This window comes from Chinchilla lanigera, unplaced genomic scaffold (genome assembly GCF_000276665.1).
Source record: "Chinchilla lanigera isolate Chin_1 unplaced genomic scaffold, ChiLan1.0 scaffold00002, whole genome shotgun sequence".
NCBI lineage: Eukaryota > Metazoa > Chordata > Mammalia > Rodentia > Chinchillidae > Chinchilla > Chinchilla lanigera.
Genome location: NW_004955403.1, coordinates 10244496 through 10257998, shown reverse-complemented (window position 1 = coordinate 10257998; position 13503 = coordinate 10244496). Strand labels below are relative to the sequence as shown.

Genomic DNA, 13503 nt, shown 5'->3' with positions numbered 1-13503 from the left:
TTTTCCCTCCAGCCCCTCCAGCATTTTTTCCTCATGATAGTAAGAACGTGAAAGAGTAAATAAAATCAAAAAGGTACAGTAGATATTGTGAAGGGGAGAGAAGCTACTCAAAAGGGATGTGGACACTTCCTCTGTATGTCTTCTTTTGGTATATGATTTACAAGGCTCGCAGTTAATCCTAGCCAAGATTCTCGAACACTCTTTGGTGCATAATAGCACTCCTTTAGCATGCACAGTAGCTTTTCTCATGGAATAAGTAATAATTAAAGGTTTTAGAGAATTATTTCTTCTCACTTCCAACCAGTAAAAGAGAATAGAATATAGAAAAAAAGACTAATAGTAGACAACTTCTATCTAATTGAAAAGGTACGTTACAAAGATGGGTGGCTAGAATAACTAAGTGATTTGAAAGTCCTTTCCTCTCTTGATTTGCAAAGAGCTATGGGACAGCTTGTTAAAAACCTATCCCTTTCTCAATTTTTAACATTTTTTTTTTTTTTTTAAGCAGAATTGTCTGCTTTTTCTTCTAGGAAACATTATTTTGAGGGTCAGTTGTAGTCGTAGGAATTTGGAATTATTACATTTAATTGCCGTTGGTACCTTACAGGGTTCATTTTTATACCTTTAAATGATTATATCTTTTTGTTTGACATTTTTAGTGCATAGATGATAATTCCGGACACATGTGGATTTGTATATGCTTAGCAACAACTTTGTGGTCCCTGAGGAAATTGAGTCTGATGGATGGGAATTGTTGGAAGAAATGGATATACAGCAAAGAGTACTTGTCGAGATTTGAATTTAAGGTGTTTGGGAGAGAAAACTATGTAGAGGTGTAAATTTAGCCTGAAAATTTTAAAGGATCTTTGAAGGATCATTAACAGTTCCTGGTGGCAGAGTCAAGATTTTCATCTAGGGGCTATTACTGGGGAGAGTAGAGCCAGGAATGGGGAAAATTGCAAGTAAAGAGAACTCTTCTAGGGCTCCAGCAAAGGGTTATTAGTCTGATAGTAGGAATGGAGGTCATGAAATAGATTGTAGCCCTTGTTTTTGAAAACAAAATCAACAAGATGTGGTGACAGGATGTAGAGTTGAGTGAAAGGAAAATATGTGGTATTTTTCAAGAGTTAACATTTGCTTGGTGAGCGGCATGAAGAGAAACAGCTATGGCAGTCAGGAAGATAAGGACTTACTTGGATGTGTGTAATTTGTGGCACCTTTGGGAGCTGACCAGTGACGGTGATCTCTCTTTGTCATACTTCATGTTTTTGTGTCATTTTGATGTTTGTTGAATGTATCAGATCCAATTTTTTTTTTGGTGCTGGAATTGAACTCAGGACCTTGTGCTTGCCGGACAGGCCCTTATGCCACTGAACTAAATCCCTGGCCCCAGACCTAAAATACTGAAACTGTCTAGAAGGTACATTTAAAAAAAATGTTCAATTCACCTGCAGTGGGCTTAATGTATGCTGCTACTACTTTATTATGTGTCTTCTTTAGAGCTACCTGCCCTCCCTGTGTGCTGCTCAGGAGAATCATTTATTATAGTTGAATAAATAAATTGATCCTCATTGATGGCTACTTGATCATCCTTCTCCCTGTGTTCAAGCAATGGAAGCTCCTTTCCGGATCAGCACCAGAGCAATCCCTGCTGCCTGTATGTGCTGGAATTTATATTTCTGTTGTATGGGGGGAATCCACTGAAACCACTTTCTGAGTCCCTGGAACTTGAGTTTCTGTCACAGTCAGTGCAGAGATACTTGTGGAGAGATTCCTAGTGAAAAGCGAAGGCTTTAAATTATAAGAAGTATATTCAACCTGACGTGAGGCCTTCAGCGTCCATGTTAGAGTTCTAATGAAGTCTAGCTAATCTGGAATGCTCTGTCTTCAGGCCGGTATAATGAACTATGAGGTGGACTGTGACGTGGAAAGAGAACGGTTGTGACGCATGGTCACCTCATCCTTTCACCTTCCCCTTTTTCTCTGGGGAGGGGAGTGCTGAGCACACATGCCTTGCAAATTTGTGGGTTTCTTCAAGGGGGAGAATTTGAATCTCATTCTGATATTGTCCGTAATTTGTATCAATATGCTGCCATATAGACCATATGATGGACACACAATTTTCACACACACACACACGCATTCGTGTTCCATTTTGATCCTCATATCTAGATTGTTGAGAAAATTGTCGGAGGGCTCTAGCCTGTGTCCACTTACAAATGTAGCTGGGCCAAGATTTCAAAAATTACTGTTGACAGCATCTTCACCATGGTTTAATTAGCATAAAACATATTAGGAATGTTTTCCTTGGCAAAACAAGTGCTTCTAATGATAGGCAGCAGGCTAGAAATACTGTCCAGGAACCTCTGCCTCACGACTGTGTGCTGGTCTGGATGTAGAAACGTATTCCCTTAATAAATGATCTGTTCTAGAACTTCTTTTCAGATCTATTGGGTAGGTTAGTTAATCTTGAGGAGATGCTATTTTATTTGCTTTGGAGTTAATCTCCCATGCAAAGCTTGATTTTTTTTTTTTTTTTTAAGTTAAATGACAGGCCAGGTACTCCAGAGGACTCATAGGAACAGACTGTATGCCTCCTTTTCCCTGCTGAGAAAAATACATATTTGCCTATGTTGCTGAATTTTATTTCTGCCATTTTTCACTGTAAAATATACCTGGTAGTCAGACTGTTTATGAGAAGGCATAAAATACTTGGGGACTGCCAGTACTTACTAAATGGAAGTTGATAATTCTTGAAAGAGTATTGGTTCAGGTCTTTTTACAAGTTTGCTGCTTGTGTTATGGGACATGTGGAGCCTGCTTGCTAAGATGAAGCGAAAGAGGCAGCACTGCTCTTAGAAAGTCAGAAGACCATGAAAAGACTGTCACGGGGGCCCTCCGAGATCACTGCAGGAAAGAGCTGGGCAGACCCAGAGAGAACAAGTACTCAGAGCATTAATTTAATAGGTGAATTCCATCCTTTTTTTTGGTTTTGGTTTTTTCTCCGGTACCGGGAACCGAACTCACGACCTTGCGCTTGCCAGGCAGGTGCTTTTGCCGCTGAGCTAAATCCCCAGCCCCGGTGAATTCCATCCTAATGCCAGGGTCAGATCAAATGATGGAACTGCGGAGTCCAGCAGGGAAAACAGTGATCAAGAGCAGCTGTCCATTCTTCCTGCTCTGTTGAATGGCACCCGTCCGAGGAGGCAGCTTTCTGTGACACTTCCAGCAGCCAGAGCAGTGAAGCAAGCAGAGCTGGCAGGACACAAAGAGATGCCAAAGGAGAGGCTGAGAGAGGAGGAGGGCCTGGGTTAGAAGTGTTGTGCTGCACGGTGAGTGGGATTTAGCAAGAAAAAACAAAACAAGCAAGCGTTTCTGCCACAGAAAGCAAAAATACATTTTCTAGAGAGATCTGGGGTTTATAAGGTTCATGATGTTGTGTGAAATTTCAAGACAGAAGGCAAGGTTGCGTTTGCTTCTTTCTGAGTGTTAACTGTACCTAGCTCTGTGTTTCCTGCTGGAGAATCCTGTACTGCCTCCGAATAAGCCTCTGTTTCCTCTCTCCCTCGTCACCGTTCCGTGCATCTGCACCTCTCCCTTCTCTTTCTGGAAACACGTGAGCTGTTTTCTGTGTGTTAGCTTTATATGTGTCACAGTTTAGAGTCAGATGTTCCCCCCAAAGCCTGTGCATACAGATGGGACCTTTGAGAGATAATGGGATTATGGGGCTTATAGCTAATGTGTTAGGAGGCAGAGGCTGGTCAATAGCAGTGGGTCAGCAGAGGCCTAGACTGGAAGGGTTTATTTCCCTCCCCGTCTCTGTCCTCCCTCACTCCTTGCTTCTTATCTTCCATGCCATGAGCAGTTCCCCTCTGCCATGAGACTTTGCCTTAGAACTAACCAACTATGGATTAAATCCTCTGGAAATTGAGCCAAAATAAAACCTCTCCTCCTTTTAGTTGTGGGTGTGAAGTTTTTGTGTCCCAGTGACAAGGAAAGTAACTAGGGCTGGTACTGGTACCAGAAATGAGGTTGCTGATATAATGCTACAGGACTGTGGTTCAGAAGCCTTTAGAACAGGCTCATGTAAGGAGCTTGGAAAGGGCTGGAGATACTGTCTGGAGAAAAAGCCCTAGAGTACTGTAAACCAAGTTTGATGGGAAATTAAGATTGGAGCTCAGTCTGAGATTCGGACTGTAAAGACCAGACTCAGGAGATTTAGGTTGGGAACAAGGACTCCAGTGGCAGTTGGACTGCAGAACTGTGTGCATTATTGTCTTGGTTACTTTGCTGTCCTTGCTGGGACAAAATACCTGACACCCCAAATTAAGGAGGGACAGGTTCATTTAGCTGTTTGTGGAGGTTTCAGTCCATACTTGGCTGGCTCCAAGGCAGGGTGGCACATGGCAGAGGACAATAGTTCATGGTGGCAGAAGACAGCAAAAGCAACAAGAACAAAAGGGAGGAGTGGCAGTGGGAAGAGCAAGCCTCTTTCCCTTCCTGTATTGTATGTAAACTACCTGTCCCAGGATGGATGTAGCACTCCCACCCATAATCCAGCATTGGACCATGGATCAATCATAAACTCTAGAAACCCGCACCCATGACTGCATGAGGCTTTGGGGGGACATCCAGACACAAGCCATAACAATTATGCTCTGACAGAAAGTTTTTCTACATGTTGCACATGTCCTTTGCAAGGGATGGATGGCCCCAGACCAGTCAATCTGTTGGAGGAAATTTCAGGGCAGCTCAATGTTCAGGCTGTGGCATGGATACTGTGGGTGGCTTTCAGCCAGCTTTATGCTGAAGATCAAAAGCAAACTGCATAGCTAAAGCTCCCATAAGTTTGGGGCCCACAAAGTTGGATTTAAGGAGAGCTTGGTTGCTGATATATTAGTGTTAAGAGTAGCCAAGCACCTTGCAGGAAGACATAGGAAAAGTGGCTTAAGGGCATGTCAGGAAAGAGCACAACCCACCCTTTGGCCTGCAAAAGTGAAAGACATTGCTTTGAGAAGAGGGTCCAAGGGCAGTCTGTTAGAGAAAGGCTGCATAGAGAACTGATTTCACAGGATGCATATCACCACGCCCTCTGAGAAAAGTTGTAAGGATTAAGCAAAGCCCACTTAGGAGAGAAACCATGAGGACTGCAACCACCTGCAGTGCTGTAGGGGTGTGGCCAGTCAAGCCATTTGGAGAACACTACCTGCCCGCCCCCGTACTAGGAATTGAACTCATGACCTTGCGCTTGCCAGGCAGTCACTGTGCTGCTGAGCTAAATCCCCAGCCCCTGGAGAACACATCTTGCCACAACTTGTTCCAGGTGCTGGACATGGAACTAATTGACTTAATGTTTACCCTGGAAAAAGTTTCAGTCTTGCTTCGGTCCTATTGGTTTTTATACCCCTCTTCCCTCCTTTTGGAACAGACATGTTTACTCCTTGCTTTTGCATGTTGGCAGTTTTTATTCTATTTTATTTCATTTTTGATTTCAACAGGGGCTCACAGTTAGGAATTTGCTTTGAGTCTCACAGAAGCCTTTAGACTTGGACTTTGCTGCAGTGTTGGAACTGGTGGGGCCTTGGCAACTCGTAGAAATGTACTGAATGCATTTTAGATAAAGAGATGCAATTGGATGTTTTAGGGGCTGGGGAGAAATGTTACGGTTCATATCTAGATGTTTTCCCGAAGCCTCGTGCACTTACAGGTGGAGCTTTAGCAAGTTGATTGTATTATGGGCTTGTTGCTAGCCTGCTGTTGGGAGGTAGGGTCTGCTCAGCGGAGGCAGGTACCTGGCGGCATGGCCTGGAATAATTTATCTTTCTTCCTGGCTCTGCCATTCCTTGTTCTCTGCTTCCTGTTCTACATGTTGTAAGCAGCTTACCTCCACCGTAATCCTCTGCTTTGCCATCCTGACTTGGAGCAGCTGACTCTGGACTAAAACCGCTACAGATTAGGGGCCGAAATAAACCTCTCTTTTTTTTAATTGCAAGTATTAGTTGTGTTCCCAGGGACAACAAAAGTAACTAAGACAGTCTGCACTATAGGGCAACTTATTGCTTGAATCATGTGCTTCTGTCAGTCAAGGAAATAGGTTTTGTACTCTTTGTCTTATATTTTGAGATGATATTCCAGATACTTCCTTTACATTAGATAACAGATACAAGCTCACATACTTTTACTTCTTCTGGTAATAAATGAACAATAGTTTTACCTTTTTATATGTAGTTAAATTTCAGTTTCTGAATTCAGATAATTAGAACATACATTCTGTGAAGGCAGAGGGTGTTTTTTGTTCATTGTTGTATCACTGTCATGCAGATATATACATGACATTCAACCAATAGTGGTTAAATGAATACATTTTAATTAGTAGACTGATATTCCTTCCAACTTTATCTTGGCATTTGCCCATGTCTGCGAGGACAGGCTAGGATGTTAGACGAAGGACAGGTGCTGGGGGTGTTGTCAGCCGCAGGACGCACGGTTGAATTCCACAGAAGCATCAGGTCCAAGGTTACTTTGAACAGGCTCCAGGCACTTTGGAGGAAATAGATTAGCCCCAGGAGTCCAGGGAGAAACAAGGTGGTGCTTTAGCTTGTGGGTATGGCACAGGAGCAGAGAACCAGGAGGCATTTATTTATAGGTAGGCTCCCAGAGCTATAACAGGTGTTCTCTTTGTAGCCTGGCTCACTCATACCAGCAAGTGGAATTTCTTTGTTGAGTTTCAGTTTCTGGAAGGAGGGTGTGACAAATGTATGATAAGACCCAAGGAAACACTTCCCATACTGAATCAGAAATGCGGGTGTCTGTATTCCCATAAAAGGATGGCTGGCTTCAGACGGGGGTGGCTGTGACCAGGAGTGCTATCCTGCAGTCATTAAGAAGAGTGACAGCGTCAGTGCATGAGAACTGGGAAAGCCGTCAGTGATGGCGAATCCTTTAGAGCTCTCCGTGATGACAGCCTGCTGCAGCCTGCCTGCCAACCTTGGGGCTTTGTTCACCGAAAAGGTGGGAAGGGGTGAGGTCCCCCTGTGAACCCTGGGAAATGAGAATCTGGTGCTGTTCAGTGTGCATATGTGTAGCTGTCAGTCCAGGTCTTTTGACATTTCCGTTTTGAATTTTTCTCTTAAATTTTTACCTCCTTTCTGCTTTACATGTCCTCCTCTTCTCTCTTGCCACCTTCTCCCTACCCATAACCCTCCTATTTTCTTCTTCCCAAACAGCAAGACATAATTTTGTAAGTAAGGGAAGATTTCATAGTTCATGTTTTTATGTTATGAGAAAATAAATCCAACATATAACTCAGAGTAATCTAAGAAAAACGTGCGGGATCTTTTAGTGTTGAGGAAATACATAAAGGTGAGAAAGAATGTATTTTTCTGCTACACAGATAAAGTCTAAGAATGCATTTAGTGTCATCTTCAATAAGTAAAAACACAATACACATAGTGCTTCATGCTATGAAAAAATACAAGAGCCACAGCAAAATGTTGACTTCATGTGTGAGGGAAGAGAAGTCACAGCATGTGTTGGTTGCTTCTGCTTTTGAGTTGGCTACAGAAGGACAGATATCTATCCATGAGAGCATTTTTTCTTTTTTGGGTACTATACTTTTTTTAGTGACTTGAGATGTGTAACATATTTGTGTGGTTTCCTCTCCCTTTTATCGGAGCGGTATAATTATACTTTCTTGGGGTGTGTAATAATTGGCTAGAGTAAATATAACGTAGTTTACAGAGCTGTACGTGGTGAAATCTTTGCTGTTTTTAGAAGAGAGGATGTTAAGTTCTTTTGGTTGCAAAGAAAAAGACTCAATGGGGTTACCTCAGCAAGGCCAAGTTTAAGCGGAGGAAGACCGGAGCTCCAGCCAGGAGGCTGGCCTTCACCTGAACCCAGAGAAGGGACTGCGATTCAGAAATGAAAAGCGACCAGTGCAACTCTTTCAGCAGACTCTCTCTCTGCCCCTAGTGCCAGAGTTTCTTCTGTGAGGACCGGGACCTAGACAGCTCCCTTCTATCTTGCTTTGTCTGTTGGTAAAAACACTTTCTCTTAGATCATGTCTCTCCACAGGGTTACTCTGGCTCAGTTTCTGATCATTTATAGTTCTTCTTTTTATCTTTTTGAGACAAAGTCTCGCTATGCACTTCAGGCTGGCCTTGAGCTCACTTTGTAGCCCACGCTGGCCTCGAACTGGCCTCATGGTTATTCTTCATGATTTCTACTGCCTACAAACATGTGTAAAGCATTTTCTTTCTGCGTGTCATGTGCTTTCTGCTCCAGCTAGCAACAGACTGACCCAGCATCCAAGGTAACTTCTTAGTTCAGGGACTTCCCTGTTCTGCATAAGCAGAGCTTGCGTTCCTGTGGGGAACAGGTTCCATGCAAGCTGTGGATATGTCGTCATCCTGGCCTCTTACGCTTAGTGCGTCAGGCTAGGGTTACTCCACCAGCTAGAGCATGGGTTTTCCAGAGTGTTGCAGCTAGAACACTCTGATGGGTTTATTGGAATGGCAGGCATTCCTAAGGCATCCAGCTGGCTAGAGAGAGTGCAGTGAGAAATCACTGTGGTATGCAGAGTGCCGTGGTTAGAGGAACTGTACCTGCTCATTAACTGGCCTTGCATGTGTTTTTGCTTTGAATGAAGCCAACTATGAATGAGAAATAGCTGTTTCCCATGTAGTTTTTGATGCCTTCTTTGGATCTCATTGAGTATTTTATTACCTCCTCATTTAATTCACAAATTTTCCTTCCAATTTAATTTTTATTCATTACTTTATGGGTACTTCAACCCATAGGTGACACTTAAAAATATCTAAACAGCTTTACAAGAAGTTAAACTTACTTGATAATGTTGACATCTGCAGGTATATAAGGCAGTTCACTTTTAAAAAGTAGTAAGGATTATATCTCAGAGTGTTGTCTCTATTTTAAGTAAGTGCTTTTCTGCAGTCTTTGAGCAGATTCTTAGAGTTATCTCATGTAGCACTGGCTAAAAGCACAGAGTTTTAAAAATGTCAGATGTGGTTATCTTCCAAATAGTGTATGTGTCACCACTGGGTAACTATTGCGTGTGAGTGTCTTATTCCTTGATTTTTGGCAGGGTGGATCTTATGATCTATTGATAAGATTTGTCTCCTTTCCTTTTCTCATCCAAATCTCTCCCAGACATCTGTTAGGCATTCACTAGGTCCAAAGAAAGTGATGTAATTTTTTTGTCTAATTTGGACATGCAGAGCCGTGGTTACCATACTTGTAATACAGCTGACAGAATGCAAGTATTGTGAGTACTATTGTTTTCTTCGTGAGGCAGCAATTTCTGTTCATTTGTACAAGCATTACTACATTATCTCAAACTTCACAGTGTATCCATTTTCTGCTGTAGCAGATATTCTTGGCAAGTATTAATAGAAAAAGAAATAAATGTCATTAGTTTTACTGAGAATAATTCATAGCATGGAACAGTTTCCTCATAAGACTATATTTTGTCTACAGTGGGTAAGAGATTTCCTTTTTACTACTATCACTAAATCACTAAAAGTTCATATACAAAAAGTGAAATCAAATGGTAAAATTTTAGCATGTAAACAGGGCATGCTATCCTCCTTGTCAGAAAAAGGAAAGTTGTATGATTTGTTCTGATGCTGCTAACTCAACTCAGTATTGATTTTGTCTTTGGTGAAAGAAGAAAAATGGAACTGTACATATGAGACAGAGTAGTTTTGAAAAGAGAATGTCATTAGATCAGTGAAAGTATTTTGAAAAGTGAGAAGAAATAAATTCATCATCAACAGTTAATTTATGTAATGTTAACTTAGAAATTCAGAATAAAATTAGATGCAAGCTCTTAGTAGTCTGCCATCTATTTTAGCATTGTAAAAGTCAATGTTATAATTTGTTTAGTGTATGTCCCTTCCACTAGATAAGGAGCTCAATTTCTCCATCTGTATTCATAGTTTGCAATGCAGTGAGACCTGTAGGGCAGGTGTTTGGGAAACATTCACTGGATGAATAAAACCAGGAGAAGATAAAGGAAAAGCAATCATAAAGATAGTACAATCATTATAAACTACAGATTTAACTTCTTAGTCATATTTAGTAGAGATTCATTAATGTAGCTAAGACATTGAATTTGCTGTATTTCAAACAATGAAGCTGAAAGAGTTTGTCCTTTTATGTCACTTTTTTGCTATAAATACTTGCAACAAAATCTAAAAATGATGTGCTCTGGGCAGTATTGTCCTTATTAGCTGTATTGTATATTATTCTGAAATAACTTTTCATGCATAGAAAAGGGATGACCAGGTTACTCAGTTTTATCTAGAGATGACTTCTCCTGGGGTGTAACTTCTCACAGCTCATGCTAATGTTTCCCCCTGAATAAACAGATTCAGAGAATTGAGAAGACTGCTCTTTCTTCAATTATGTTTTTAAACTACTACTCACAGCTCATGTATTAGACACACTTGGTAGTACATGATCTATTTTCTATAGCTCAGTGTTGAAGCATCTTTGTGAAAGTTTACATATGAATGCAGAGTCTGATGTGTTTGTTGGGAAAGGGAAATGTTAGATATAAATTTTACCTTTTCAGCACAAGGCATAATTTTTTTTCTGAAACACATCTTTTGTAGTTGGTAACATGCTATTGAACATGGTGTTGAATGTGAATTCTTTTGAAAAATACCTATAGGAGAAAAGAGGCTGGACAATATTAGAGTCACATTCCAAGTATCCTATAGATTATTTTGACAAGACTTCAATGTGATGTGTTTAATTGACAGATGAAATTAAACATCTTATTATGTTGACATTTATCTCACTTTTTATTCTCTTGATAAGTCTGAATGAAGAAGAGGACAGCAGTGACTGCTTTGAACTGTATCATTGGGTTTGGGGAAACTAAACTTAAATGAACTGATCACAATCGTCTTTGCTCGCAGATAAGAAACTACCTTCCTGTACCACAGAACAACTTAAAAAGTTAGAAATATTTTTAAAGGTTTGTTAAGATAGAACAAACTCCTTTTGATAAGGAAAATATGGGAGAAGACTGACCAGAAAGAGGCTCACAGTTTGGTAAATATAGCACTTGTCCTTTATGGTCATTTTATACATTCATTTTATTTTACTTTTTTACATTTTTAATACATTCGTTTTAGAATCTACTACATCTTATGAGAGTGGAAAAGGGATTGATTCAGGTATATAATACATGGTTTGCATTCCAACTTCTTCATCAATTACAGTTTATTGAATTCTGAGTAACTTGGGATTGAATGTTTATAGTGAAGGAAAAAATGGAGAAGATAATAATAGAGACAACAACATTGATGATGTCCTACCACTTTGTCTGTAATTCGGTGTATCCCCCTACTGCTTTGTTGCCCTTCTTTTACTCTTTAAAATAAAAAAAAAGAAAATAATAGAGACAATCAGGTATCTTTGGGGGAGCAATGGATGTTTATATAGTATAACATATTTGAATCAATTTAAGAGCGAAGAAAAATAGTCATAACATTTCTATAAAGCAACAGTGGTGAAAATGAACTTCCCCAAGCAAAACTTTTATTTATTTAAAAGCTGATATTTGGGAGATCTTTCTGATACTTTATAATATTTTGTTTTGCTGTGATATATATGGAAGTTTGGTCCTCAAAATGAAATTGTGAATTGTAGACCCACATATCTGATATATGGTTCTTTTAATTTTTTAAAAATTTATTTTAAAAATGAAGGAAAACAATAACAAACAGACATCCATTTACAAAATAGCATAAGAACAATACAGCAATGGAGAGTTACAGACAAAGTGGTAGGAAATTAACAATGGTTGTTTTATTACGTATTGATATCTTCAGAGTGTTTTCTCAGGAAAACAAATAGAGACATGCAAGATTGATCAAATAATTAATCATTAACTGTTCCTTTCAGGAAAGTGAAAGAAGTCAGTAGTACAACTATGTTAGCTATCCTGTATATACATACATACATAATTTCCCCTTCTTTCTTTTCTCTGTTCCCTCATCCCATTGCTGTTTACTTTTAAGCATTTTCTTTTCATTTCAGAATAGCTGTCATACCTCCTAATTTTTATTCACTCTTTCAGGTTCTTACACTAGTGAGACAATACATTGCTTAAACATGGAGGTCTGGTTTATTTCACTTATGAGTATGGTCTCAGTTGTGACCATTTACCTGTAAAAGCCTCGAGTTTATCTTTCTTTATAGCTGAGTAATATTCCATTATATAAAAGTACCACCATTTTTTTATCCACTCTTCAGTGGATGGATATTTAGGTTGTTTCCACAATTTAGCAATTACAAATTGCATTGCTATAAGCATGGGTGCACATATATTGCTGTGATAGGATGTTTTCAGATCTTCTGGGAAAATACCCAGAAGGAGAATAGCTGGGTTGAATGGGACCTCTATGCCTAGTTCACTGAGGAATCTCCAAAGTGATTTCCACACTGGTTTCACCAGTCTGCCGTCTCCCCAGCAGGAGAGAAGAGTTCCTATTTCTCCACATCCTCGCCAGCTTTTGTTATTGGTTGATTTCTTAATGATAGCATTCTTTCTGGGTGAAATGAAACCTCAATGTTGTTTTAATTTGCATTTCTTGAATAACTAATGATGTTGAACATTTTCTCATGTATTTACTTGCCATTTGTATTTCTTTATCTGAGAAGTATGTGCTCATCTCAGATGCCCATTTTTGGATTGGGTCTTTGAATTTGAAGGGCTGATGTTTTTTAATTCTTTATATGTTCTAGATAGAAGACCTTTGTCTGAGGGACAGTCAGCTAAAATTTTTTCCCAATTAGTGTGTTTTCTTTTTCTCTGCTGGTGATTTCTTTAGATGTGCAGAAACTTCTCAGTAGGATGAGATCCCAGTTGTTGATTCTTTGAAGTATTTCACGTGCAGTTTGGTTTTTGTTCATGAACCCTGCTTACCCCTATGTGTTCAAGATTTTTACCTACTTTCTCTTCCAATAGAATTAGTGTTTCTGTTTTAATATTGAGATCTGTGATCCATTTTGACTTGAGTTTGGTGCATGGTGATAGATTTGTGTCTCTTTTCAGTCTTCGGCAGGTGGCAGGCCAATTTTCCCAGCACCATTTATTAAAGAGGCTATCTTTGTTCCAGTGAGTTTGTTTGGCCCCTTTGTCAAAGATTAGGTGGCTGAGTGTGTTTGTGGTTCTGTCTGTTTCTTCTAGTCTGTTCCACTGATCCTCAGGTCTGTATTTTAGCCAGTACCATGTTGATTTTATTATAGTAGTTTTGTAGTATAATTTCAGGTCAGGGATTGTGATTCCACCTGACTTGTCCTTGTTTCCCAGGATTGTTTTTGCTATTCTGGGTCTCTTCTGGTTCCAGATGAATTGAAGGAATGTTTTCTCTAGATCTGTGAGGTATGCTAATGGTAGTTTAATGGGAATTGTGTTGAATCTGTACAACAATTTTGGTAATATGGCCATTTTCAGAATGATGGTTCTTC

General features: G+C 39.9%; 1 protein-coding gene across 2 annotated transcripts in view; it reads left to right on the top strand.

The window, feature by feature from the left end:
• Gulp1 (GULP, engulfment adaptor PTB domain containing 1) overlaps nt 1-13503 on the top strand; it is a 248388-nt gene that overhangs the window by 70170 nt on the left and 164715 nt on the right. Inside the window, exon 1 of one of the 2 annotated variants that reach the window (XM_005373327.2) lies at nt 6897-7011. The exons of the other annotated variant lie outside the window; for it this stretch is intronic. The gene's annotated coding sequence lies outside the window, so the exon portion shown is untranslated. Of the gene's footprint in view, nt 1-6896; nt 7012-13503 lie in introns of those variants that run through there. 2 annotated transcript variants of the gene reach the window in all.